General features: G+C 43.3%; 1 long non-coding RNA gene across 1 annotated transcript in view; it reads left to right on the top strand.

Annotated features, from left to right (window-relative positions):
• LOC115099095 overlaps positions 1 to 26478 on the top strand; it is a 91785-nt gene that overhangs the window by 45349 nt on the left and 19958 nt on the right. Inside the window, exon 4 of the long non-coding RNA XR_003858683.1 lies at positions 3054 to 3134. This is a non-coding gene — a long non-coding RNA (uncharacterized LOC115099095). The remainder of the gene's footprint in view (positions 1 to 3053; positions 3135 to 26478) is intronic.

Genomic DNA, 26478 nt, shown 5'->3' with positions numbered 1-26478 from the left:
CCTTTTCTTCTAGGCCCTACCGGCCATCACTCTCTTCAAGGCTGTTGCGAGATGAGCTTCAAGGTGGCTTGCCAGGCCTCATTGATCTCTTCAAGACCACTGTGGGATGTGCTGTATGGCAGCCTGCCAGGCCTCCTTCATTCTTTTCAAGGCCACAGCAAGATGGGGTCCATTGTGGCATGCCAGGCCACATTGCCTTTTTTAAATTTTGGTGGAGGCAATGCTCCCTACAAACTCTACCCATGGAAGCAATTACAGATGAAGAAAAAAAAAAAAAAAAAAAGAGTTTGATGTAAGTGTGGGGATTCACTGAAACCCTTGAAGATGCTGACTGCAAACCATTGCTTGAGTGGTTCATGCCTATGTTTGGTCACTTTGTCATGTTTTGTTCTTCTCATGGTGCCTTGGGTTTTTTATGCTACTGGTGATGGTGTACTTTGCCCTTCTCACTGTGCCTTGGGGTGATTCATGCCACTTTTTGTGTTGCTTTGCCTCCTCACATTGCTTTGGGGGTATTCATGCTACTAATGTTAGTGTCACTTTGCCCCTCTTATGATGCCTTGGGGTGTTCATGCCATTGTTTGTGCCCTTTCCTCCTTTTTTGGTGCCATATGCTTTTCATGCTACTATTTGTGCTGCTTCGCAGTGTCTTGTGTTTGTTTCACTGTTACCGCTTTGCACCTCTCTTGGCGACATTTTGTTCCACTCTTGGTACTGCTTTCTCTGCTTGCTTCTCCCATAGACTTTAATGGAAACAAAATAACAAAAGATAAATGACATAACTTGTGATGTGAAGCAAATAAAATGGCAAGCAAAATGTAATAATGTCACAGAACTACATTTTTTTTTCCATGAGCTCACCTACTTCCATTTAGCACAGGCAGAAGAGTTGATAGAGATTTAGTCAATGCCCTACATAAAACTGCAATGAAGGGATAGTTGTTGTTAGTGGGAGATTTTCATCTTCTGGATGTTGATTGGAGCATCTTATTCTTAGAAACAGAAGTAGATAGATCCTGGAGTCCCTTCAAGGAGGTCTCTTTAGGCAAATATAGTAACAGAATCCACAAGGGAGGGAACAGAACTAGTCATAGTACTTAAAGTATTTCTAATGTATCCAAGTAGATGGTCACCTTAGTTACAGAGATAATCAGATACAGATAGTATAGTTTCGAGCAAAGTCAGAGATGGGTCATACAAAGGTCAGGGTCCTAGTCCTCAAGAATATCTCTTTTATTAAAATGGGAGGAGATTGTTAGGAAAGCCTTGACAGGATGATAAGATCTTTAAAAAGCAGAACAATGGGTCAAAAGGAGACACTGTAAGGGCAACGTGTCTTTATATTAAAAACGTAAATACAAGTAAAAAGAAAAACAAACCATTATGGATTTCAAAAGAGATGAGCAAAAAGGTAAAGGGGAAAAGCTTACTTTCAGATGGTAAAGTGTTTCATGGAAAGAGGAGGATATTTTCTTCTGCTGCTGGGAATCACAACAGCAATCTGCTCCCTGAGTGATACAGACTGCACATCCCACAGAACCATTGCAGGTGTACCCTTTGGTCAGCTGGCATGTGTCATTGTCTACAGATATCTGGAAAATTGTGGGTGATAACCATTCATCTGCGTTTATGTTGCTACCCTACTATGCAACATTAACCATGTGGTAATTAATTACAACATTGCAAAAGGAAATTACAAGAATGACATTCACAGGTTTAACTAAACCATAGAGTCTGAATCTCTGGAGTTGAAAAAGGAAGGAGGACTTAAGATATTAGGATCTCAGCTTTTATTGCTAGCTCTGAGATGACAAGGCATACAGTAGTTCAAAAGAATCTAAGTGCATGTATTTGAAAAGGCACCGGAATAAAATAAAATATACCAATTCTTATTTACTGTAGGTCACCAAGATATGAGTATTGGGAGAGTAATCATGATAAAAGCTACATCGACTTGATTCAAAATGATGATTCCTCATTTCCTCCAACATTTGAAGTTATCAGTCATTTTTTTCTTTCCATTTTCTTGCCAACATTAGCATTGATGAAGCACCTAACGATATTCTGTCTCATAAACCATGCAGGTACAGCATTCTTTGTTTGACAGAAGCTTTTATCATCACAAATGCTGATCATTTTCAAGAATTCAAGATGTGATTATGGTAACATATGCAAATATTATCACCGTTTAAGATATTATAGAAGGAAAAAGAAGACAAAGCTATCGTTCACATACTGTACATATTCACATACTGCATTAGGATAGGCACAGTATACAGAGAGGAATATGACAGACTAAAGACCGTTAGGAATATAACATCATCTTTAGTATTTAAAGGACGGAAGAAAGTCAGCAGCAGAACATTCAAAAAGTGAAATACAAAAACTAGAACAATTATTGACTAGTTTTTCATGAGGAAAGTGGCATGGGCACAGGAATGTTTTTTAAATCCAATTTTTAGGAAAAAAGTGAGAACTTAGTTATACAAGCAAATTTTTTAGAGAAATAAATCTTTTCATTATATGGGACATAGTGCCACTTTTAATTTTGATATTTAATTATTTATAGTGCTAATATTTTGTTGATGCATAATTGTATTTATATGATTTTACAATATTTTGATTTATCTCCTTCGGGATGCTTTTTCATAGGAGGCAGACTATCAGATTTGACATTAAAGTAAATATAATGTTAAGAGACTACATGGTTCTGTACAAGGTTATGCAGAAGGTTACAAAGTTTCTGTAAAGAATTACTTGTGAATTAGTTTTAGCATAAAGATGCTAAATGACTTGCCTACACAAAGGAGATAATAATCAAAGTATTTACATGCGAATAAACAGCACGTAGAAGCACGCACACCCAATCTTATAAAAGGGAGAAATGCAAACAAAGTGGGCATGTTTGGGGTATATTGGGGCATGGTTAACATTTTTGTGTGTGCTTTGCTAATTTATAAAGAATGCATGTGGAAATAACAAGAATGTGCAAAAACTTTTACCATAGTTAATTTATGCACCAAATTCAAACTTGCATTTTCTTTTTTGACCAGGTGTTTGGAAGGCTGGCCTCTCCCAGTGAGTGGACATTGCAGCAGGCTAGGAGCAGAGGCAGAGATAGAGGGGGCAATCAGGTAAATCACAGACCTTGCTCAGAAGTTGGTCTGCCTAAGGCATTTAGGGCCTCATCTTCTAAAGTATCGCAGGCCTGCGATACTTTAGAAGATGAGGGGCGGGGAGCCGAAACGGGGGGAGGGCCTGCGCTAGCCAGCAGCGATCACTGCCGGTTTCGCACCCAATAGCGCCACCATAGGAGGTGTAGCTTTTGGGAGCGAAAGCTGCCGCGAAAAGGCACTTACCTTTTCGCTAGGGGTGTGCATTCGGATTGACCGCATTAGTAAAACGCAACTCATATTTTTTTTTTACTTAAAAAATTGATTCGACATAAACGATCGGATTTCCCACATATCGAACATAGATATGTTCGATATGTGGGAAATCGCGATTGTTGAGCCAAAATAAAAATATAAACCCCCTCACCCTCCTTAACCCCCCCCCCCCCGACTTACCACAACTCCCTGGTGATGGAGCGAGGACGCCATTTCTGCAATCCTTGGCGAGAAGCATGTGACGTTGGCCAGCTTGAGGGGGTCAGGAGGCCCCCCCAAGCTGGCCAAAAGTTCTTTTTGGGCCGAACGAGCCGTCCGGCGCGAACTTGCCGGGAATCACGTGACGTCGCGTCTGAGTGACGCGGCGCCACGTGATTCCCGGCTCGTTCGCGCCGGACGGCTCGTTCGGCCCAAAAAGAACTTTTGGCCAGCTTGGGGGGGTCAGGAGGCCCCCCCAAGCTGGCCAAAAGTTCTTTTTGGGCCGAACGAGCCATCCGGCGCGAACGAGCCGGGAATCACGTGACGCCGCGTCACTCGACGTGCCACCGACGTCACATGCTTCTCGCCAAGGATTGCAGAAATGACGTCCTCACTCCTCGCTCGATCACCAGGGAGTTGTGGTAAGTCTGGGGGGGGGATTAAGGAGGGTGAGGGGGTTTAATTTTTTTTTTTGCACATATGTACATATACCCAACTCATTGGATTTTTTTTATGTCCATATTGGCCGCAAGTGGGACCCCCTTTCGGACATAAAAAATATGAACATAAAATTTTGCTCTGCACATCCCTACTTTTCGCTGTCTGTGGCGTCAGCGCCAGTGGCGTAGCCAGAATTTATTTTTTGGGTGGGCACAAGGTTAACATGGGTGGGCTGTGGGCATGCAGGTCTGAGACCTACTAGTTGTTTTCTTATTGATAAATAATGCCATATACTGCACCCTAGAATGGCTTTCTAAGTAATTTGCAACAGACATTATGCATCATGCGTGAAACTTTAAAACATTTTACCTCAATTATTTCAAGCACTTACCAGCATTAAAAACTTCCTGCAAGGGTACTTTGGGGGGGGGGGGGGCGTTGCTGCTATACACAGGGCCGATGCAAGGGTATTAGGCACCCTAGGCAAACCTTATAGCCTGGCGCCATCCCCCCACCTCCCCATCCACAATTTTAAATTATGAATTTATAACATATTTTACATGAAAAGTGACATTCTGAGGTAAAATTAATATACATGTTGTGATAATTTCATGCACTGTTGTGATGCCAAGAAAACTTTGCATCTTGGAATTCATATGGCATAATACCTATTGTGATATATTTTGGCATGGTCCTCCCATATGAACACACAGTACTATTTGCCAACACTCAAAGAATAACAACCCTACCTATGAAACAGAATACCACAAATATTACACCAGAATCTAAAATATCAATACACCTCCTATCAGGAAAACAGAACAGGCCAAGCTACTACAGAGCCCTACAGAGAAACCACATGCTAAGAATGCTTCATCTCAGTCTTTGCATGCAGAACACAAACTCTCACCAAATACAGAATAAAGCCACATAAACATATGTTTATGTTTTATTGTTATCTACCTCGTTATACATTTATATTTGCAACATGTTATGAATCGGCACGCTGAACCTTATCTTTTTAGGTTCTGAACCGTTCTGCCAGTTACTCTATATTTCTATGCCTTTCTACTCGTTCACATGGCCCATGCCTTATTACTTCCCTGTTTTAATGTATATCCCTGTTCTATGTATTTTCCGAGCTATTGTTATAATGTAAACCGATGTGATGTACACACTAACACCGTTATATATATATAAAAAAAAAAAATCTTAAATAAATAAATAAAGTATAAATAGAAATGTGCAGACAAAAACTGAACTGTAAAACACATCTTGCCAGACTCTATACAGTGCAACAATAGAAAAACAAAAATTTCACCATTCCTCATGAAACAATAAATAAAATCAAGATATATAAATCATTAATCATAATTATAAAATCATACTAATGCAATAATTTCAAAACAGCGGATGAATAGAATATCCAATAATTAAAGACGCATGCAAATTTTGAAAGCTTTACCAAACACCAATAAAATATTTCAAACACCAGACACATCACACAGTACCCAATAATTAAAATGGTAGTCAATCAAGAAAAATGAACTTAAAAAGCCACCTTTACTTACTCTCTCCAGCAGTTCTCCTACTCCTTTCTCTTGCAGGCCACACCAGAAGCAGCAGTAGCTGCTGAAGCTGTCCTCACGGTCCTCTTCCTTAGGGACCACAACCAGTCTCCTCTCTCTCACACACACACACACACCAGCCACTCCCTCAGGACCAGTTTCTGTCTCTCACACACCAATCATCTCCCCAACCAGTCTCTCTCTCTCTCATACACACAAGCACACACATACCAGTCATCTCCCTGATCAGTCTCTCTCAAACATACACACGTCACCTCTCTGGCTAGTCTCTCTCAATCACACAATGCTCTCGCTCTCTCTTACTTACACACAGGCTTTCAATCACACACATGCTCTCTCTATTTCACTTACACTCAAGCTCTCAATCACACACATGCCCTCTCTCTCACAGCCACAAGCCAGCCAAAAACATGCTCCATCTCTCTCTCGCACACACATTGACACACACAAGTACCCTCCCTGACTCACATATACACCACACACATACAGAAGCACCTTCCCTGTTTCACACACAGAAGCACCATTCCTTTCTCACATACACCTCACATACACACACACACACAGAAGCACCATTCCTTTCTCACATACACCTCACATACACACACACAGAAGCACCATTCCTTTCTCACATACACCTCACATACACACACACAGAAGCACCATTCCTTTCTCACATACACCTCACATACACGCACACACACACACACAGAAGCACCATTCCTTTCTCACATACACCTCACATACACACACACATAAGCACTATTCCTTTCTTACATACACACCACATACACACACACAGAAGCTCCATTCCTTTCTCACATATATACCACATACACACACACACAGAAGCTCCATTCCTTTCTCACATATATACCACATACACACACACACAGAAGCTCCATTCCTTTCTCACATATATACCACATACACACACACACAGAAGCTCCATTCCTTTCTCACATATATACCACATATACACACAGAAGCTCCATTCCTTTCTCACATACACACCACAAACACATACACAGAAGCACCCTTCCGATCTCAAATACATATACACACAAAGGCCCCCAGCTGACCAGCTCGTCTCCGGCGGCGGCTAGCAGCACCGGTCTTCATTTCTTCAGCCCCCGCCGGCCTGGTCTCTGGCAGCGGCTGGCTGCGCTAATCTTCTTTTCTTTGGCCCCGCCGGTCTTCATTTCTTCGGCCCCTGCCAGCACCAGTCTTCATGCCAGTCACCAACGTATATAATTTCTTCGGCCCCCACTGGCCTGGCCTCTGGTGGCGGCTGGCAGTGCCGGTCTTCATTTCTTCAGCCCCCGCCGGCCTGGTCGCCGGCTGGCAGCGACGGTGCTCCACTTCTGGTTCCAGTTGGGTGGGCCTGGGTCCAAATTGGGTGGGCAGCTGCCCACCCAGGCCCACCCTTGGCTACGCCACTGGTCAGCGCAGAGTCGACCCAGGTGATGCCCCGACTCCTCCTCTTCCGGGGCCGACTCCACCTCCATCCTGGTATCACGTGCGAGCAGCGTGGAAAATGAGGCCCTTAATTTTGTCTGCTTTACTGGTTTTAGGGCATAAGAGCATAAGAATTGCCATGCTTGGTCAGACTAAGGTCCATCAGGATCAGCATCTTGTCTCTGACAGTGGCCAATTCAGATCGCAAGTACCTGGCAGATTCCATAACATAGAAGTAACTCCTGATACTCACTTCCAAGAAAAGCAATAGCTTCATTTAGTGTACCTGGCAAATAGTGTGTTATGGACTTTTGCTCCAGGAATTCGTGCAAACCTTTTTTTTTTTTTTTTAAATGTTTTATTTATGCAGTTTTACATTACAGAAACCAAGAATATTTCTTGTAATGAAAAACAGAAACTGACAATAAGAAAATAAAACAAAATATAAAAAAAACATTAAACATCATAAAGAACCATGTCAATTTCAATCCAAGTCCACCATATGGAGATCCAGACACAATTCAAGGAAACTATTTAAATAACAGAAATGTGTATTACCTTACAGGGGTTCAATATAAATAAATGACTCCCTTCTGACAATACAGTAACACCGAATAGCTACAGAATGAGAAGGAACATCTTCTAAAAGTGACTTATTATTTAGAAAATAGGATAATCGTGTAAGCTGGAAAAAACAGGAAACATCTCTATACCTGACAAAATATTTACATGGGTATTTCAGAAAAAAAAAGAGTTCCCAACTGAAGAACTCTAGGTCTCAAAGCTAAACACTGTTGCTCTTTTTTTTAGTTTGTCTGGCCACATCTGGAAAAATTCTGACTTTACAATTTAGGAAAGTCTCAAACCAATGTAAAAAAAAAAAAATTGACACAGAACCCAGTCTCTATCAAGTTCTAAGAGAAAAGAAACGATCAAGGTTGCAGGAATCGTCCCTTCACTATAAGACGTCACCAATATTGTGGATAGATTATCCAAATCAAATGGTGGTACAGCTGGAGTCCTAATAGCATTACTAGCCTCTCTTTTAAAAGGGGGAAAATAGTAGACTTTGGAAATAGGAAGGAGTGCCTGTTCTGAAATTTTTAATATTTTTTAACCATATCCTTTGGTATTAAGGGATTTGGGGGAAAAATTATAAATCTCAAGTTCTTTCCTCATAATATTTTCAAGATTTTCCAATTTATACATAAGTGTTTGATTATCCTTGATAATAGACTGTTGCAAACTTTTTATAGAGTCAACTTCTTGCTTAACAGAGTCCAGTTGCACACCAGTATTAGATTTAAAGGCTTCTAAAGTTTTGGACCTGGGCCTCCATATCAGTACATGTAACAACCAAGGGATTAAGTTGAGCAATTAGAGACCTTCCCAAACCTTCAATAGCCTCCCAAATTGACTCCAGTGTAAACTGGATTGGTCTTAACAGGGAGAAACTCTTCAGGGAAGCTGATAATCCACAATAGGTTGAAGAAGGGGTGAAAGTCCCTTTTCCTCCACCTGCCCGAGTCAGGTCTCCAATGATGACGTATGCTCAACCCCGAGGAGCGGGAAGCACTGACAGTCTCTGTATAGCATGGAAGCACTGCCCCGAGGAGCGGGGAAATGCTGACAGTCTCTTGTATAGTACGTATGCACAGCCCCGAGGAGTGGGGAAGCGCTGAAAGTCTTGTACAGCACGTAGGCACAACCCCAAGGAGCGGGGAAGCACTGAGGTAGAACTCCCGAGTGATAAAGGTGTTCCAGGGGGCAGCCCTGAGGAGTGGGGAGCCTTGCAGGGTAGGACTTCAGGAGGCGCAGGGCCAGCCCGAGGAGCAGGGGAGGCCAGTAGACCAAGTCCCCATAGCGTGCACACACTGGACCCTGAGAAGCGGGTACCAGACAGAGTCCAAAGTCCAAGGACTCCAATAGCATAGCCACAGGAACACGGAGGCAGGAGCTTGTAGAGACGTATGGAACTCATACGTCTCTACAATTCTACATTTTGTGGAATTCCCTCCCCAACCCTCTTCGTTCAATTTCAAATTCTTCTCATTTCAAAAAATCACTCAAAACTCATTTGTTTCAATTAGCATTTAAAACACTTACTCAAGACCAAACATAAAGCCTCTTCCATCGTCTCATTTATAGCCCCTATCAGTCTCACTCATATCATTCCACCCCTTCCCTTCTTTCCTTCCCTCCACCCACCTATGTCATTAATCTTATTTCACCTTTTTGTCCCATCCCTCTTTTCCTTCTCCCCTCCCATAACAATAGCAAGTCCTATGGCAACAATTTTATTTTTTATTTTATTTATCTCAGTAAATATTTGATTTATTTTTAGCTAGAATTTGTTCCAGCTATTAATTAATTTTATGTATCTTTTAACTTAATTTGTTTTTGATTGTTTCTTTATAATTTTTATTTTTTATATTATTTATTTTCATCTAATGTAAACCACTTTGACAAAACCAATTTTATAAAGTGGTATATAAATACTCTTAAATAAATAAATAAATAAAGTAAGCTAGCTGGGGGTAAAAGTGGAGCTTAAGTACCTAGATCTGATGACATCATCAATCAGGGACGCCCCCATGGTTCCCGCCAAAGAGGCTTCAAAGTAGGGCTCGGTGGTGCACGCATGCGCCTAGGAAGGCCCAACGTCGACATGGGTGACGGCGGCGACTCAGCCGCCACAAGGAGCCATGGGGAACGCGGCAGTGGAGACTAGCCTGCGCCGAGAGCAGACCCAAGGAGGGCAGGAGAATGGTACAGGATGTAAGTAGACGCAGTCGCAGCCATCTGTGACCGACGGGCATAACAATGGATGTTTGAATACCATCATTCTGTGCTGCAGCTGCTGCTGGACTACCTTGCTCATTTGCCATCTTTAGGAGCTACCTTGGAGCTTCCCATTGGGTTTCATGTGTCAGCCCATCATTCCATTGGTTAGTCCTGCCACCACTGTGACATCATCAGGGGCACTGGGCCTTATTTATTTGCAAAGAATGCTAGAGGGGCATGCACCTTTGTCATGTGCATGAAGAGCACAATAAAGGACTGTGCTCTTCTTCATGCACCTTTGTGTGTGCTGCTTTTTGCACCTTCATCTATTGGCCATTGACTTTGTTTTAGTTACCTTACAGTATATTGTTTAATTTGGCAATATGCTTACAATGGCCTTCCCATAAAATCTGCAGATACAGACCATCACTGACTGTGGGAGATACAGTCCAATTCCTGCTCATCATCTAAGAAGCTTCATCATCCCAGGTCAGCTCTGATTTCAATTTCTATGCAAACCTTTCAGCTATTAACTGTTACTATTGCACTAACAATTTTACTTGTGAATGCACACTCAATTTCTAAGAAATCTATTGTTTTGTATCCCATCCTCAAGTTCAAAGGAGAGGAGAAGGGGTTTATTGGTGATATTTAAGAAACCACTACAATTAGTTAACATCCTGTTTCAGCCTTTCCCCAAATGAGATCTTATTGCTTACTTCAAAATATATTAATATATGTTTAACATATTGCCCAGCAGGACTACTCTCATACAACATATCTCCATGTTTTGAATTTCTCTTGTACCAACACCATCAATTGACTAACACCGTCAATTGAACCACAGTTCACCACTCACCTTGATGGTGCTGTCCAGGCTTGAGATGCACGATTGAGGGCTGGAAGAGATGCAATGCTATATCCTGCTATGTCCTGAACACCACCAGTTGGGCCACACTTCAACAACCACACTACTGCTACCTCAACGGTCTGAAAAGCCAATCCAAAGGTCACAACACAACAATGTTAATAGATCGTCTGTCAGACATAGGCATCAGAGATGAGGCCCTCAAATGGTGCAAATCATTCTTACAGAACAGACAGTACAAGGTCAAGGTCAACAAGGAAGTTTCGCAACCAGTCACCTGCACCTTAGGAGTCCCACAAGGCTCGTCACTTTCTCCAACCTTATTCAATATATACCTTCTACCACTCTGCCAGCTCCTCATTAATCTAAATCTCATACACTACTTATACGCAGACGATGTGCAGATAATGATTCCTATCACTGAATCTCTCCAAAAAACCCTGGACTTCTGGAACTCTTGCCAACTAGCCATCAACAACTTGCTCACGAGCCTCAATCTGATTCTAAATCAAAGCAAAACAGAATACCTACTCATCTCCCAAGACGGAACCCACACACATCCCAGTACCATCTTGTCTTCTCAATTAACAATGTCCACACAAGTCAGAAATCTAGGGGTTATCCTTGATAATCAAATGAATTACAGATCTCTCATAAATAATATCGTAAAGGATGGATTCTTCAAATTACAAGTATTGAAAAGGTTGAGACCTCTCCTCCATTTCCAAGATTTCCGTTTAGTGCTACAAGCTATCATTCTCACGAAAATAGATTATTGCAACTCGCTTCTACTAGGCCTCCCCGCTAACGCCATAAAACCCCTACAGATGCTGCAAAACGCAGCAGCAAGGATCTTAACCAAGTCCAATAAAAGAGACCACATATCTCCTATTTTGAAAACCCTACACTGGCTACCTGTGAAATTCAGAATACTATTCAAAGTGCTCTCAATAACCCACAAGGCTCTACACAACTTGGCACCACTCGAGCTCAAAATCCCTCTCCGATTCCACACCTCCTCCAGACCAGTAAGACAAGCCTATAAAAACAACCTACATACACTACCGATGAAGTCAGCATTAAGCAAAAGAGCCTTCTCTACAGCGGGCCCCAAAATCTGGAACTCTCTCCCACCAGAACTCAGAGCAGTGCAATGCTCATCTACATTTAAAAAAAGACTCAAGACTTGGTTGTTCAACCAAGCTTTCCCATAACAGCTTCCTGTGGAACATCTCGGCCAATGATTACCCACCTGAGAGCTATTTAGATCATCTATAGAACTCACTTAATCTATGGCAGTCGAAGACATAACCTAGTCTTATAATTAGCAACTGTTTATTTAACCTACATTAGGCACTGTATCTTTTACTTATACCTATATTAGGCAATGTATCTTTACTGGTTAACCCCATATTTACTTATCCAAGTTATATCGACCTGTTCTTTGTAAGACATTTACTTGTCAATGTTATTGTTCTGTTAAAATGTAAACCGAATTGATCAGTAATTCTGTTATTGGAAAGTCGGTATATAAAAATGCTAAATAAATAAATAAATAAATGTTGAGTCCTGTTGTTTCTACAAAATCATCACAAGGGCCAACATGCACTGACTTTCCCTGCCTGCCTGAAGATGTGTCCCCATTCACAAACTGGGGTCTGACTCCAATACTTCTTCCTGACACTTTCCTAAGAAAAACACTGGGACCTGACCCTATAGGAGTCTTACAGGACAGCCAGTAGCAGCCTTTTATTTCCATATCCCAACATGAATCACACAGGAGTCTAGCAGCAGATTTTTCAGCAGCCTTACACAAGAGTACCCCTAGACCAACAGCACAGAGGTCACATCCAGTAGCAGCATTACAATGCCAAACACCTTGCACCTTCCTTGGTATGCCTGTCTTCTTCCAAGCACAACTGCAGGGTCATGACTCCACTGAGTTCCTCTGCATGCTCAAGCCACGTCCGAGAAATGACTCTACTGAGATCCTACATCTCCTTTTCCTTTTCCTTTTCCTCTGCCTTCTTTTTGCCAACATGCACCTCCAAAGCATGTCTCTGCTGGGTTCCTCTGCCTCCTTTTCCCCAACATCCACCTCTGAGGCAAGACTCTGCTGTGGTCCTGTGCCTCATTTTCCCCAAAATCCACCCCGAGGTATGACAATGTTAAGCTCCTCTGCCTTCTTTTTCCAAATTGCAACCAGGTAGTCATGACGCCGCTGAGTTCCTCTGCCTTGTTTTCCCCAACATCCACCTCCGAGGCATGACTCCACTGAGATCCTCTGCCTTCTTTTAACAAATGCTACCTCAGAGGCATGATTCAACTGAGTTCCTCTGGTGCCATTTAGGAAGCGCTACCTCAGAGGCATGACTTTGCTAAGTTCCTCTGCCTCCTGTTAAGAAACACTACCCCAGAGTCATGACTCTGCTGAGATCCTCTGTCTCCTTTTAACAAATGCTATGTCAGAAACATGACTCTGTTGAGATCCTATGTCTCCTTTTAACAAATGCTATGTCAGAGGCATAACTGTGCTGAGTTCCTCTGCCTCCTTTTAACAAACTCTACCTCAGAGGCATGACTCCGTTGAGTTTCTCTGCCTCCTTTATCAAACTCTGCCTCTGAGACATGACTTCTCTGAGATCCTGTCTCCTTTCCCCAAATGACACCACAGTAGCATGACTCAAATAACATCATGTGCCTGCTTCACCCCAAATAGTTGTTGAGGAGAAGCATCAAGAGGAGACCGGGGAGTCATACCTCAGTGGGGTGTAAAGACCATCCCAGAGCCCTAATTCCGCTGACCTCCTTTGCCTGCAATGCTCCAAACAGTTGTTGAGATGAAGCAGGCAGGGGAGGTCAGAGGAATCAGGATTCAATGTAGTGTTTGACAAACACCACAGGGACATAACTACACTGTGATCCTCTGACTCTTTTACTAAAAACCAACACTTAACAATAACTTATCTTTTATCATCCTGGCTTCCTCCAACCCTAACCACTGAGGCCTGTCACCTACAGGTACAACATGCCATGTTCTAAACATTACCAATGAGGCCTGTCTTTTATAGCTATGGCATGCCAAGTTCGAACCATTAACACAGAGGCCTGTCACTTACAGATATGTCATGCCATGTTCCAATCCTTGCCAAAAAGGCCTGTCACTTACAGATAAGGCATGCCGTGTTCTAACCATTACCAATGAGACCTGTCACTTACAGCAACTATGGCATGCCATGTTCAAACCCATGCCAAAGAGGCCTGTCACTTACAACTACAGCATGCCATTTTCCAAACATTACCAATGAGTCCTACCACTTACATCAGATATGCCATGCCATGTTCCAACCATTATGAATGAGGCCTATCATTTACAGCTACAGCATGCCATCTTCCAACCCTTAACATCAAGAACTGTCATTTACAGCTATGGCATGCCATGTTCCAAAAATTACTAGTAAGGCCTATCATTTACAGCTATGGTATTCCATCTTCCAACCATTAACACTGAGGCCATTACTGATCCTTAATCAGGGAAGAATAGAATTAAGCACTACTTATCCTTCTAACTATTCTAGTTCTGTTTTTCTTTTGTATTTGCTCATTTGTTAAACCTCTTGGATCTTTTATTGCCTTATAACTGGTAAATTTCTTGTTTGGATTGGAATTGATCAATCTAAATGATTTCTTATTGTAAGATTGACAACTGTACCTAATCATTGACAAGCTGATATTGCTGTCTATATTGTTAAAATGCATAAATAAAAAATTAAAAAAAACAAAAAAAACCACTGAGGCCTGTCACTTACAACTATAGCATGCCATGTTCAAACTCTAACCACTGAGGCCTCTCACTTTCAGCTATGACATGCCATGCTCCAACCATTAACAATGTGGCCTATCATTTACAGCTACAGCATGCCGTCTTCCAACCATTAACACTGAGAACTGTCACTTACAGCTACAGCATACCGTGTTCCAACTATTACCACTGAGGCCTGTCACTTACACCAATGGCATGCCATTTTCTACCTCTAACCACTGAGGCTTATCACTTACAGCTATGGCATGCCATGTTCAAACCATTATAACTGAGGCTCTAGCCATAGATTGCATTACAAACTTACTGAAACACTCCTCAGGATTTTAAGACCATTCTTCTTCTATGATATTCACTTTCTTGTCATTTCTTGCTCTTGCCATGGCTATCCATTCTTTTGCACACTGGTGGCATCACTTCATGAATCATAACTGATTTCATGGCCCACTAGTAGTTCCTATGTACTCCGCATTTGGGTACCTACCTACTACCTAGCTATGACATGTGTGGATTATTTCTTGACACAAACATATTCTACTGGACCAGTGGATCAGTCAGGTGCAGCCATATTTTGACAGGAAGAGTCATCCACCCTCTCTATGGTTGTCTGCATGCTCCAATGGAATGACTGGTAGCTCCCATGTCACTCTGCCTTAATTTTATTTTCATTAATGATATGAATATGGGTCCCAACAAAACTAATGAATGAACCAAAACAAATTTATTTTGGTCTGTACATTCCTACTAGCCGCAAGAGAAACATAATGAAATAAAAGAAGAGGAAACTATTAAAAAAAGAAAGGGATTAAGTGTATGATTGAGCAAATAAAACTGTTTTTTTCTCTAAGTACAAGATTATCTAATTATATTTTGTTTTCTATAGTTAGATTTATTACAGTTATAATAAATCGTAGTGGATACATTACACATACACTGAAGGAGCATGACTGACTTAGTCATCGGTTAAGGGAGTCTTTTTTTATTGATGTGGTTAAATCATAGGTTAGTAGGTAAAAAGAAAAGATGAAAAGAAGGAGAAAGGGAAAGAGAACTGCCAGTGAGGAGAACTACAGAACAGAAGACAAAGAGAGAGAGAGAAAGAAAAACATAAAGAAAGAAACAGATAGGTGCATGCACTAGTAAAAAGTAGCCAGGCCTGAATTCATAGATCCAAAGTAACAAAAAAGATACATAAAAGAGAGAAAGGAAAGTAAAAGAACAAAAAAGCAAGAAAGATAAAGAATAGACTATACTTATCTTGAATAGAACTCTTTTGCACGAACAGATTGATGCTATTAAGAAAGTTGACACAAAGTATCAATTCTTAGAGAACAAGACTAGAAAAGTATACATTACAAATGATGACTAATATCAGCAACCAGGACTCTTGGCCTCCCTCACCCTAGCTCCTTTCACAAGATACTCACATTCAATGAAATAATACACTGAACAACTGATTGGAATGTCAAAAAGGCCAAAGCTTTATTAACAGAACAATAATTCACTAGAGCCACCAAATGCCAAATACAATAAAGCCCAGGGTACATTCGCCTCACCCCAGCAAGATGTCCCACCCCTAGGCCACCCGGCCTTTAAACACCAGCACCAGACCGCTGCTCACTGGGACCCCCACCACAGCCCAGCAAAGAGTCCCCACCATGTGACTGGATCCAATAACATGCATTTACTCAGAGTACTCAGTGTCATTGAATCCTGCTTCCTAGTGGATCCTTCAACAGTACCCCATCACAACAATAGCTCTCAGAATTCCACCACAGGGCTGGGTAGGTAAAACCTACTAAGCCCACCACCAGATATAGATGTGGCCTGGTCTTCCAAATGCAAGACACATTCCAAGGCCTCCTGAATAGCATTATTGAACAAATTATAGCCCACATTGGAGAGATGCACACCATCCTTACCATACAATGCCTTAGAAACATCCCAGGACTAAGCATACTTAACTTGTAATCTACCATGTGCACCCAGCAAGCACCAATCTGCCGATTCATTTTAACCCGGCTATTACCCCAAATTTTCAGACTCATACAGGCAGGTCCTGGAATGATATCCAACCAGCACAAAACTGTGGCAGGCAACCACAACATCAGGATAGAAAAGTCTTTCCTAGCTGCATCCAGTAATTGGTAACAAGATCAGGCAGCCAGATCATTGCCCCAAAGTGAATCAGCAGCATGGCAAGAGATGGCCTCTTGCTCAATAAAGACTGGATAGATGACAGCAACTGATCCCAGTGCATCCTGCACCACCCGATCCACCACCATGCAGGGCCCAAGATGTGGACCACAGGGCCGCTTCAGTGCCCACCAATACACCCAGACCACATAAGTGTGTCCAATAATCCAAACACTCCTTTTACAATTGCCTGCACCTGAAAAACATAAAACATTAATGCAGCAAACATACCAAGAGAAAACATCAAACACTGACTCCTTTTATAACTTTTCCTTCCGCACATAAGACACAAATGTCCCAGATTTCCAGTGACCTATACAAGAAATGACACTGCCAGAAAGGCCAAAGTCTGCCACCAAGGTAGCTGCCCCTATGCGAAAGGAATGGGTCCCATACTTACCACCCTCCAAACTAGTGCACCGAAAACTTTCTGCAAAACCACAGCAAACTGGTATTAAAGGGGCTGCAGTCTGCATACACCAAAAAGGGCCCCTCACCCACCGGACACACATCCAAGAATGCCTGAACATTGCTAACTGGAAAGCTCAGTAAACCTGGCACTGCCAACAATACAAGCCAAAAACCCTTCCCAACCTGATCAATCTTTGACCGGTGAATTTTTAAATGCACCCTGTCTCCCTCCAAATGAACATTCTCAGCCCTTAAACCTGAGTGATCCCCATAATTTCCAGCTCAATCCAGCAATTCACCTACCCTAAATGCTCCAAAAAATGCCAACACAAAAGCAGTCCTAAACAAACAAGACTTAAAAGAAGAAAAACAGATTCTTGGCAGACACTCCCACATTTTAATAAATGATGAGTGATGGGCAACCTACCTTCAACCACCAGAGACATACCCCTTAACCAGCCAGCCATCAAACGCTTCACAATGCAACTATCAGTCGGATTACCTCAACCATGATCTTTAGTAAAAAAAATTGCAAACCCAAAATGTGGGCTGCCACTGAAGACCTAGACAACCCTTTTCTTTAGCCGAAGTAATATAATCTGATACCAACATTTCCGAAACCAGTCCCCAAGACCAGCCATGAGTGAACAAAAATTGTAACACCTTGTTACAGTCACTGGTGTAGGAGATCCACGTCGATGCTGCCACAGATGCCCTCAACAACTTCCAAGCCTCAGGATTCCTTAATGCCAAAGGAAATTGGAAACACCGCTCCTCTCTGATATGCATTTGGCGCCAGCTTTCGAAATAGATCCAACTTTGAACGAGAAAGAGAGTTGGCAATTCTATTATCAACTCCCAGAACATGCTGAGCAGAAGCTGTAAAATTAAGCTGCAAGCAACGTAAGATGAATTTCCTTGGTAAATCAGATATTAACACACACTTAGCTGATAACCTATTTATGACCTGCACCATTTCCAAATTATCACACCAGGATACTACCTTTTATTCTGTATCCTATCACCCCAGATAACCAGGGTAACTACAACTGGAAATAGTTCCAAAAAAGTAATATTCTTGCTGGATCCAGCCAAAACCCATTCCACAGGCCAGGTAGCAGTACACCAAGATCCTTGGCAATAGACTCCAAAGCCAATTCCCCTGCCGCATTGGAAAATAAATTCAGATCATGATTGGAAAGTGGTTCACCCTGTCAAACTGACACTGTTAAAACCACTCAAAAAGGTGTCCCAAACCTTCAAATATGATGATGTTGCTTTTGCACCCCTGACATTGCCATAGACAAATACCAGAGGAAAATGCGATCAATTGGAACCACCCAACACGTAAAATTAAAACTACTCACCAGTGTTTGCATCTGACAAAGGGTAACTTTCCTCACTTTCAGAACATCATCCACCAGTAATTTCAGCTGTTTAACCTTATCAAATGGCAAACGAGACACTATAGCCATTGAATCTAATTTAATGCCCAAGTACACAATACGCTTGATAGGCCCATCAGTTTTCCCTGCGCAAAAGGAATTACAAACCTCTGAGCCACACTGTGTAAACTGTTCATAATTCTAACACAAACCTCTGAACCTGCTGGACTCAGAAACAAAAACCCATTTAAGTAATGGACAATACTACTAAAACCAGCTACATGCTCAGTGACCCAATGCACAAAGGAACTGAACATCTCAAAATAAGTACAGGAGATAGAACAGCCCGTAGGCATACATTTCTCAAAATAATACATACCCCCAAACTGAAAACTCAATAACGGGAAACTGTCAGGGTGAACTGGGAGGAGACAGAAGGCAGACTCAATATCTACCTCTGACATTAAGGCTTCCAGTCCACACCTATGAACCAACTGCACCGCCAAATCAAAAGAAGCATAGCACACAGCACAAACCTCTCTAGGAATAAAATTATTGACCAAAATCCTCCACAGAAAGGACAAACTGTGAATCAGCCTAAAATTCCCAGGTTCCTTCTTAGGCACCACAGCCAAAGGTGATATAATCATCCTATGAAATGGAAGTTCAACAAATGGACCAGCAGTCCTACCCAGAGAAAGTTCTTTTACAAGCTTCTGATGCACTACCTCCTCCAACCTGCTTACTGAACAGGTTACCACTATAAGGAATTTGAAAACCTACAGTAAAACCATCCTTCAAGGTCCAAGCTGCTTCATGGTTAGGATATAACTCAAGCCAGTAAACCATAACTGAAACAACAACTGGAGCAGAAGCCCTACCCATATTCAAGTTACTTTGCTCCAGCTACTGCGGGGCCAGATATCCCCTTTTCTGGGACACTAAGGGCCTCATTTTCTAAAGAATCGCAGGCTTGCGATACTTTAGAGTTGAGGGGCGGGGGGCCAAAATGGGGGGGATGGGCCTGTGCTAGCCGGCAGCGATCGCACCGTCGCGGTGTGATCGCTGCCGGTTTCGCACCCAATAGCGCCACCATAGGAGGTGTAGCTATTGGGAGCGAAATAGGCAGCGAAAAGGCACTTACCTTTTTGCTGTGCGCGCCATTGTCGCTGAGTCGGCCCCGGTAACGCCCTGACTCCTCCGCTTCCGGGGCCGACTCCGCCCCCATTTTGGTATCGCATGCGAAAAGGGACATTTCGCCTGCGAAACGTCCCTTACCGCGTGCGATATGTTTGGAAAATTATGCCCTTAGTGGCCAGGTGGTTGGCAGCACATACGGGCGGATTTTAAAAGCCCTGCTCGCGTAAATCCGCCCGGATTTACGCGAGCAGGGCCTTGCGCGCCTATTTTCCATAGGCCGCCGGCGCGCGCAGAACCCCAGGACGCGCGTAGGTCCCGGGGTTTTTGGACGGGGCGTGTCGGGGGGGTGTCGGGGGCCGAACGACGCAGCGTTTTGGGGGCGGGACGCGGCGTTTCGGGGGCGGGCCCGGGGGCGTGGTTTCGGGCCAGGGCGTTCCGAGGGCTTGGACGCGCCCTCCGGAACCGCCCCGAGTCGGGTCTCGGCGCGCCAGCAGGCCGCTGGCGCGCGTGGATTTACGTCTCCCTCCGGGAGGCGTAAATCCATGGATAAAGGTAGGGGGGGGTTTAGATAGGGCCGGGGGGGTGGGTTAGGTAGAGGAAGGGAGGGGAAGGTGAGGGGAGGGCGAAAGAGAGTTCCCTCCGAGGCCTCGGAGGGAACGGAGGCAGGCTGCGCGGCTTGGCGTGCGCCGGCTGCCCAAAATCGGCAGCCTTGCGCGCGCCGATCCAGGATTTTAGAGGATACGCACGGCTATGCGCGTATCTTATAAAATCCAGCGTACTTTTGTTTGCGCCTGCTGCGCAAACAAAAGTACGCTGGATCGCGCAGTTTTTAAAAATCTACCCCATACTGAACAGAGGTGCTTGAACTTGCAGTCAGGGAAGATACACCATGACCAGTTAAATTGCCAGCAGACATCTGGCATGCTTGCCACACTTCTTCCTTGTTCAAATCCAGCACCCTGCCCATGAAAGGACTGACCCTGCTGAGCAGACCCCACTGATCAACTCTCCCCTGCTGCCCTAAAACTGTGGAATCTGCTACCTGCACCTTATTCATCATCTGTGTTAACCAGAGGCTCACATCTTGAGTGCCCCTACACATAAACTTATTCCCCTCCATCCTATCCCTGAATTGCTCTTCATAATTGAGCAAGGCCCACCCCTCATAATCCTTATGAGCCCTTATAATCATATCTGCATAAGTAAGCAAAGAACCATACTGCGATGGATCAAAATGACCCATCACACTAGCCAATCTGAGAAAGCACCTAACCCAGTTCAAAATTGTCCTAGGAACCTTCCTCTCTGTACACTGGAAACCCTTTTTCATGCCCTTTTTCTTCTCCTTCTCCTTCCGGTTGCCTTGCCTACCCTCAAGAAAACAAAATAGAGCAATATACTTTCATTTCCTAATTTTCTCCCTATGCAAATGGGATACCTTCTCCCACAGTTCTGTAAGAGCAACCAGGGCTGGAGCCCCCTTTTCACTCCCTTGAACCTTCTGACTAGCAGCCACAGCATTCTGACCTGATGAAGAAGAAGAAGAAGAACTAGAAGATGAAGAGCTAGAATCAGAACTACTAGACCTTGTGATCCCCATGATGCTTATATCTCTACTTACCAGATTTAGCTTTTTCTTTAACCCTTCCCTATCCTTTACCTGCTTCCCAGCCCCATCAATCGTCCCCCCACCTGAGAAAGTAGACACACCTTGTCCTGACATACTTTGCATAACTACATTACTCCCCACCACCCCAACCCCCAACTCAGAACGCTCCGACTCCCCACCACCACTAACTATCATGTCTTTACCCTGCCCTACAGTGGCAGCCGCTCCACTAACTGATGATAACGTACCACCAGACAAAACTACCAAACCTACCTGGGGTAGCTCCGAATTATCTTTTCCAACAAGTACATTTCTAACCTCCCTAACATTAGATGTGCCAGATCCCCGAACACACACAACACTGACCCCCCCCCCCCCCTCCAACAGACCCACACTTACCAATAGCAATGGAATCCTGAGGAATGTGAGGCCTTCCTGACTGTTGTCCAGCAGTTTGACCCCCTAAAATGTTCCAGCCTCCCCTGGACATCCCACCTCTGGCATCTGAAGAAGCACCAGCATGACGCACAGTGGTCTCCTGCTGATTTCTTCAACTCTCATGTTGCGAAGGTCCAGGGCAATCTGTTGTCTCCCCTTCCAATGGCCTACAACTCTCCATCTGAAACAAAAAATTAGACCCCAAACAAGACCCCCCCCCCCCCTAGCCTGCACAGCTCCCAAATCCCCCAAACTCTGCTGCCCTCTATCAAAACCAGAACCAAGAACCTGAAATGCAGAACTATCCAAATGCCCCAAAGTAGAAGGATGACACCCTCATGCACTCACAGGTAACCCCCAGCAACCTGGAACCCCCTCAACCAGGACTCACCCCCCTCCAACCCATGCCACTTCCCCAAGCCCCTGGTATATCTGGAAAACCCATGCCCAGGCCCCAACTTGGAAGACTGTAGCCAAACTGAGCCCTTGACCCCCCCCCCCCCCCCCCAGGCAGAAAAAATCAGTCCCCGAGTTTCCCTGAATCATCTGCACCTCAGGAAAAACTCTTGCCCTCCAGTGGTGGAAAACCCTCACTAAAGACTCTCCCTAAACCCCCAAAAGAAGGTACTGCTGGGAAACCTGAAGAATCCCCAGCATGCACCACCAGAGAATCAGGCACTATGGTAAGCAGTGCAGAAAACGCAGCCTCCCCACCAACGCTGGCAAACTCCTGGCTAGAAATGCTGCTGATAAGGAAACCCGCTGACACACTCCCGACCAGGTACATTAACCTGCTCACCGGACGAACTCACACACACACACACACCTCCAATCCCCAGATGGGAACTGACCCCACAGCACTCATCACCCATCTCAGTGGCCCTCCAAGACTGCAGTCTAACTCTAGGAACTCACCAGACGGCAGCGCAATGATGCCACTGTGCGCACAATATTCTCCTGTTGCTGTTGCCTGAACCCATGCTGAAACAGAAAACTCACCCCACATTTCCCCAATGCGAGACGGCTCTTGCGGTGCCTCAGACCCAGAACCGCATACCTCACTTACTTCCTGCCGATCCTCTAAGACCTCGACCAGAAAAGCGACCCAGGAACATGCGCGTCTAAACCAGTCCTACCAACACTTGCCTGCTTGACTCCCGAAGGAATTCTCACTTCAGCAGGAGCCTGCATGGATGTTCCAACTCTGGATTTCCCCTTACCAGGCATAGCCAAGACAAACCATGGAAATTCAGGGGTGCTAAAATCCGAAGAGCCACGCTGGGAGACTAAAGGGCGGCAACACAAGGCAACCAGGCCTTAAACCAGTCCCTATATACTCTGTTTTTTCCCTTTATGCACTGGGGCCCAACCAATCAGGACTCACGAGAGTCCTGCATGATTCAAAATCCCAGTGCAGCAAGGTCCCAGCCCATGGGCCATATATCCCCTGGGTAACCCTGCCGTATTACTCAGGAAGAGCCAAGCCTGTGCCCTGATTATCATGGGCATCCAGAGACGTGGCTCTGCCTGCCCCGCACACTATTTTTAGAATGTTAATCTGAATTTTCTTATCTGATAGTGTTTGCAAGCAGTTCATGCTATATTCATTTTCTTCTTTATTGAATTGAATTGAATGTAAAAAAGAAAAAGAAATATGTTTACAATGTTACAGGAAATAAGAAATAGAGTAATTTAACAATACACATTTAAATGAGCTTATTATAGAAAGTAGTTAAGTTATATCTGTTCTGAATTAAAACGCTATTTGTTATTATTTCAATCCCTAGTTGCTCTGTTGGATTTGTTGATCTCACAGGGTCACATATTCTTCAGGGTATGGCATATTAAATTGAGTGTCTTGTGGACAAATAACATCAGAAAACTTGCTGTCTGATCATACATGACTACACTCAACATCTACCTTGGCCACGACAGAAGTCTTCATCCCCTCAGGACCTGGTTTACTTTACATATACAGAAAAAAAGGAATAATATGTTTTACATTTTTTGTATCTGGTATTGCAGCTTTATCATTGCAGTTATATTGTTTTTTTCTAATATTTCCATGGGCCTAGTTTTCACAACACTATGAAGTCTCCGAGTGCATTTATAGATGCTGTTTGAATTCACTCCCCCCTACTTCTTCCCTCTCTGTTTCTCCTATTCTCCCATCTATCAAATTATGCCCCTACCCTCCTATTCCCCCCCAACTACCTACTCCCCCTCCACCTTTCTATTTCGCAATTGGTACTTATTTCATGGGAATAGGTTGTTCTGCAATTAAATTTCAATTGTAGGCTGTGTCAGGCTTGGCACAGCACTCTGTTATTCTGATGGACCCCAATCTAGTTTCCATCTGCACCACCAGGAACCCAGCCTAGACACATCTCTGGTAGTAACATTGGGCTGCCCTGCTGATGGGGCCATCTTGGAATAAGCTAAACTCAGAAGAATTGGAAGTTCACCCATACATGTGACAAAATAATTGCGCATATATTCTCCATGTACATGTGAACATTTGCACATGCTGTGAATGTATGCACATACACGTGGGGCAGAGGATATGCGTATTATATATTCTGTGCAAATGAATCTGTGCAGATTATTAAAAAGTATAGTAAATCAGTACAGGTCCATATATGCACGTAACTGAGGCTGTGTGGAGTTGTTTGAAAGTTATTGGGTTTCCAAGTTTTTTCTAACCAGTCCAGGATTCACTCTGCGAATATATCACCTCTCTTTGTTTAGTAAGCAGAGCCAACACTGAACAAGTTTCTCTATACAATTCAGGGTTTTTAAACCAAAAAAGAAAATGAGTTAGACCTGATATATCCTCATTAAATTAAATTTCCATTGCACAAACAGATTGACAGGACAAATGGATATACTCCATTCAGCATTTATAAAAAACTATTCCCTGGCTAAAGACTGGGTAAGAAGCTCTTTTGATGTGAAATGCATTGCACAAGACATATTCAGATGGTGAAGAATATGTAAAATAATTCTAAACATACAATAGGTATTTTATAGGGATGTGAATCGTGTGCCCGATCGTCTTAACGATCAGGTTCGGCTGGAGGGAGAAAAAAATCTGATCGGTGGAGATGTGAATCGGAATCGGAATCGGCCACTGCCATCTTTAAAGATGCACGCCGGCCGCTGCCATCTTTAAAGATGGCGCCGGCCATCCAGTGCTCCTACCATGTGACAGGGGCCGGCCAATGGCACGGATACCCTGTCACATGATAAGGGCAAAGGGCCATCGGCGCCATCTTTATGAGTGGCAGCCGATGGCCCGAGAACGGGAGATCGCTCCCGGGACCACCACTGGAATTACCAGGTAATTTTAAAATGTTTTGGGGGGATCGGGAGGGTGGGGGAAGCTAAGGGGTCATTTTTAAAGGGTCGGGTTTTTTTTATCAGGCCATTGGCGCCATTTTTGAGTGGCAGCCAAAATGGCGCCGATAGCCCGAGAGCAGGAGATCGGTCCCCGCGCCCCCACTGGACCACCAGGTATTCGTAAAAAGTTTTGGGGGGGTTCGGGAGGGTGGGGGAAGGTAAGGGATTAGTTTTATAGGGTCGGGGTGGGTTTAGGGATTGTTTTGGTGTGCTGGTTTTCCCACTCTCCCCCCAAATAACTCCTGTTAGTGGACACTAATGGGAGGAATGATTTTTCACGATAAATCGGGAAAATTTCTATTGTATCGCTCACTCTAACGATTTTTCACGATTTAAAAAATATCGGACGATTTTTTTTAAATCGTCAAAAAACGATTCACATCCCTAGTATTTTATAAATTACAAAGATGAGACCTGTAAACAAATCAAAACAAAAGACATCATCTGCTCAACGTTTATAATTAGAGAGTATGATTTAAATGTCATGAACCCAGTTTCAAGATCATAGCTAAATGAAACTGACATACCCTTCTCCAGAAATCACATGCCCAAGTCAAATTAAGCAGATTAAAAAAAAAAGTTTACTCTGTGATTACTTACCAAGTTGCACATACTGTAATGTACAGAGGAATGAATTGCCAAATTGTAGTGCCTGTTCTACCTGAATTTGACTTTCACATATTTTTAAATTTGCTCTAAAAACCTTTGTTTGCTTGCAGCAGTTGTTGCCCATTTTTTTACCTGAACTGGTTAAAAAAAGAATTAAGCTCCCAAATCAAGTAATATATATTGTTTGTGAGGTGGTACAGTTATATAATAAAATTTAACTTGGGGGTAGATGAATGCAAAGTTTAGATGAGTTTGCTTTAACTTGGAATATATTTAAAGGAGCTGGCGAAGATGCTAGAAAAACACATTCGGAGGACTTGATTCACTTATAACATTTTTGGCCTCTGGAGAGTATATAGCAAAATTTTGCCAATATCCAATTGATAGAAATGGGGGACATTCCCACAGATATTCTCTCAGGAATTTTTTTTTTACATGGCTTGAAAAGAAAGGTGGAGGAGCCACCTAAAATGTGCCACTAATGCCCACAGCCCTGCCTATGAACCTGCCACAAGGATTAACTCAAGTGTTACGTCTTCACACTCTCAAATTTACAGATCTTTTCTCTGGTTTTGCCTATTTTATGTGTTAATTTATTGAAAAAGGAAGCTTAAAACATTTTCATACACCTATTTCAAAGTCTTCCTTTTTGCAGCTTTAACTTGGAAATGCTAGGTTTGATTGACCAATTTTCGGGACACTTACCTTTTAGAAAGCACTTTTCTTCTTCCTTAAAGGGTTTGATAA

The sequence above is a fragment of the Rhinatrema bivittatum genome, chromosome 9, assembly GCF_901001135.1.
Source record: "Rhinatrema bivittatum chromosome 9, aRhiBiv1.1, whole genome shotgun sequence".
NCBI classification, from domain to species: domain Eukaryota; kingdom Metazoa; phylum Chordata; class Amphibia; order Gymnophiona; family Rhinatrematidae; genus Rhinatrema; species Rhinatrema bivittatum.
Note: the sequence above shows the minus strand (reverse complement) of the source record. Positions and strands in the feature narration are given on the sequence as shown.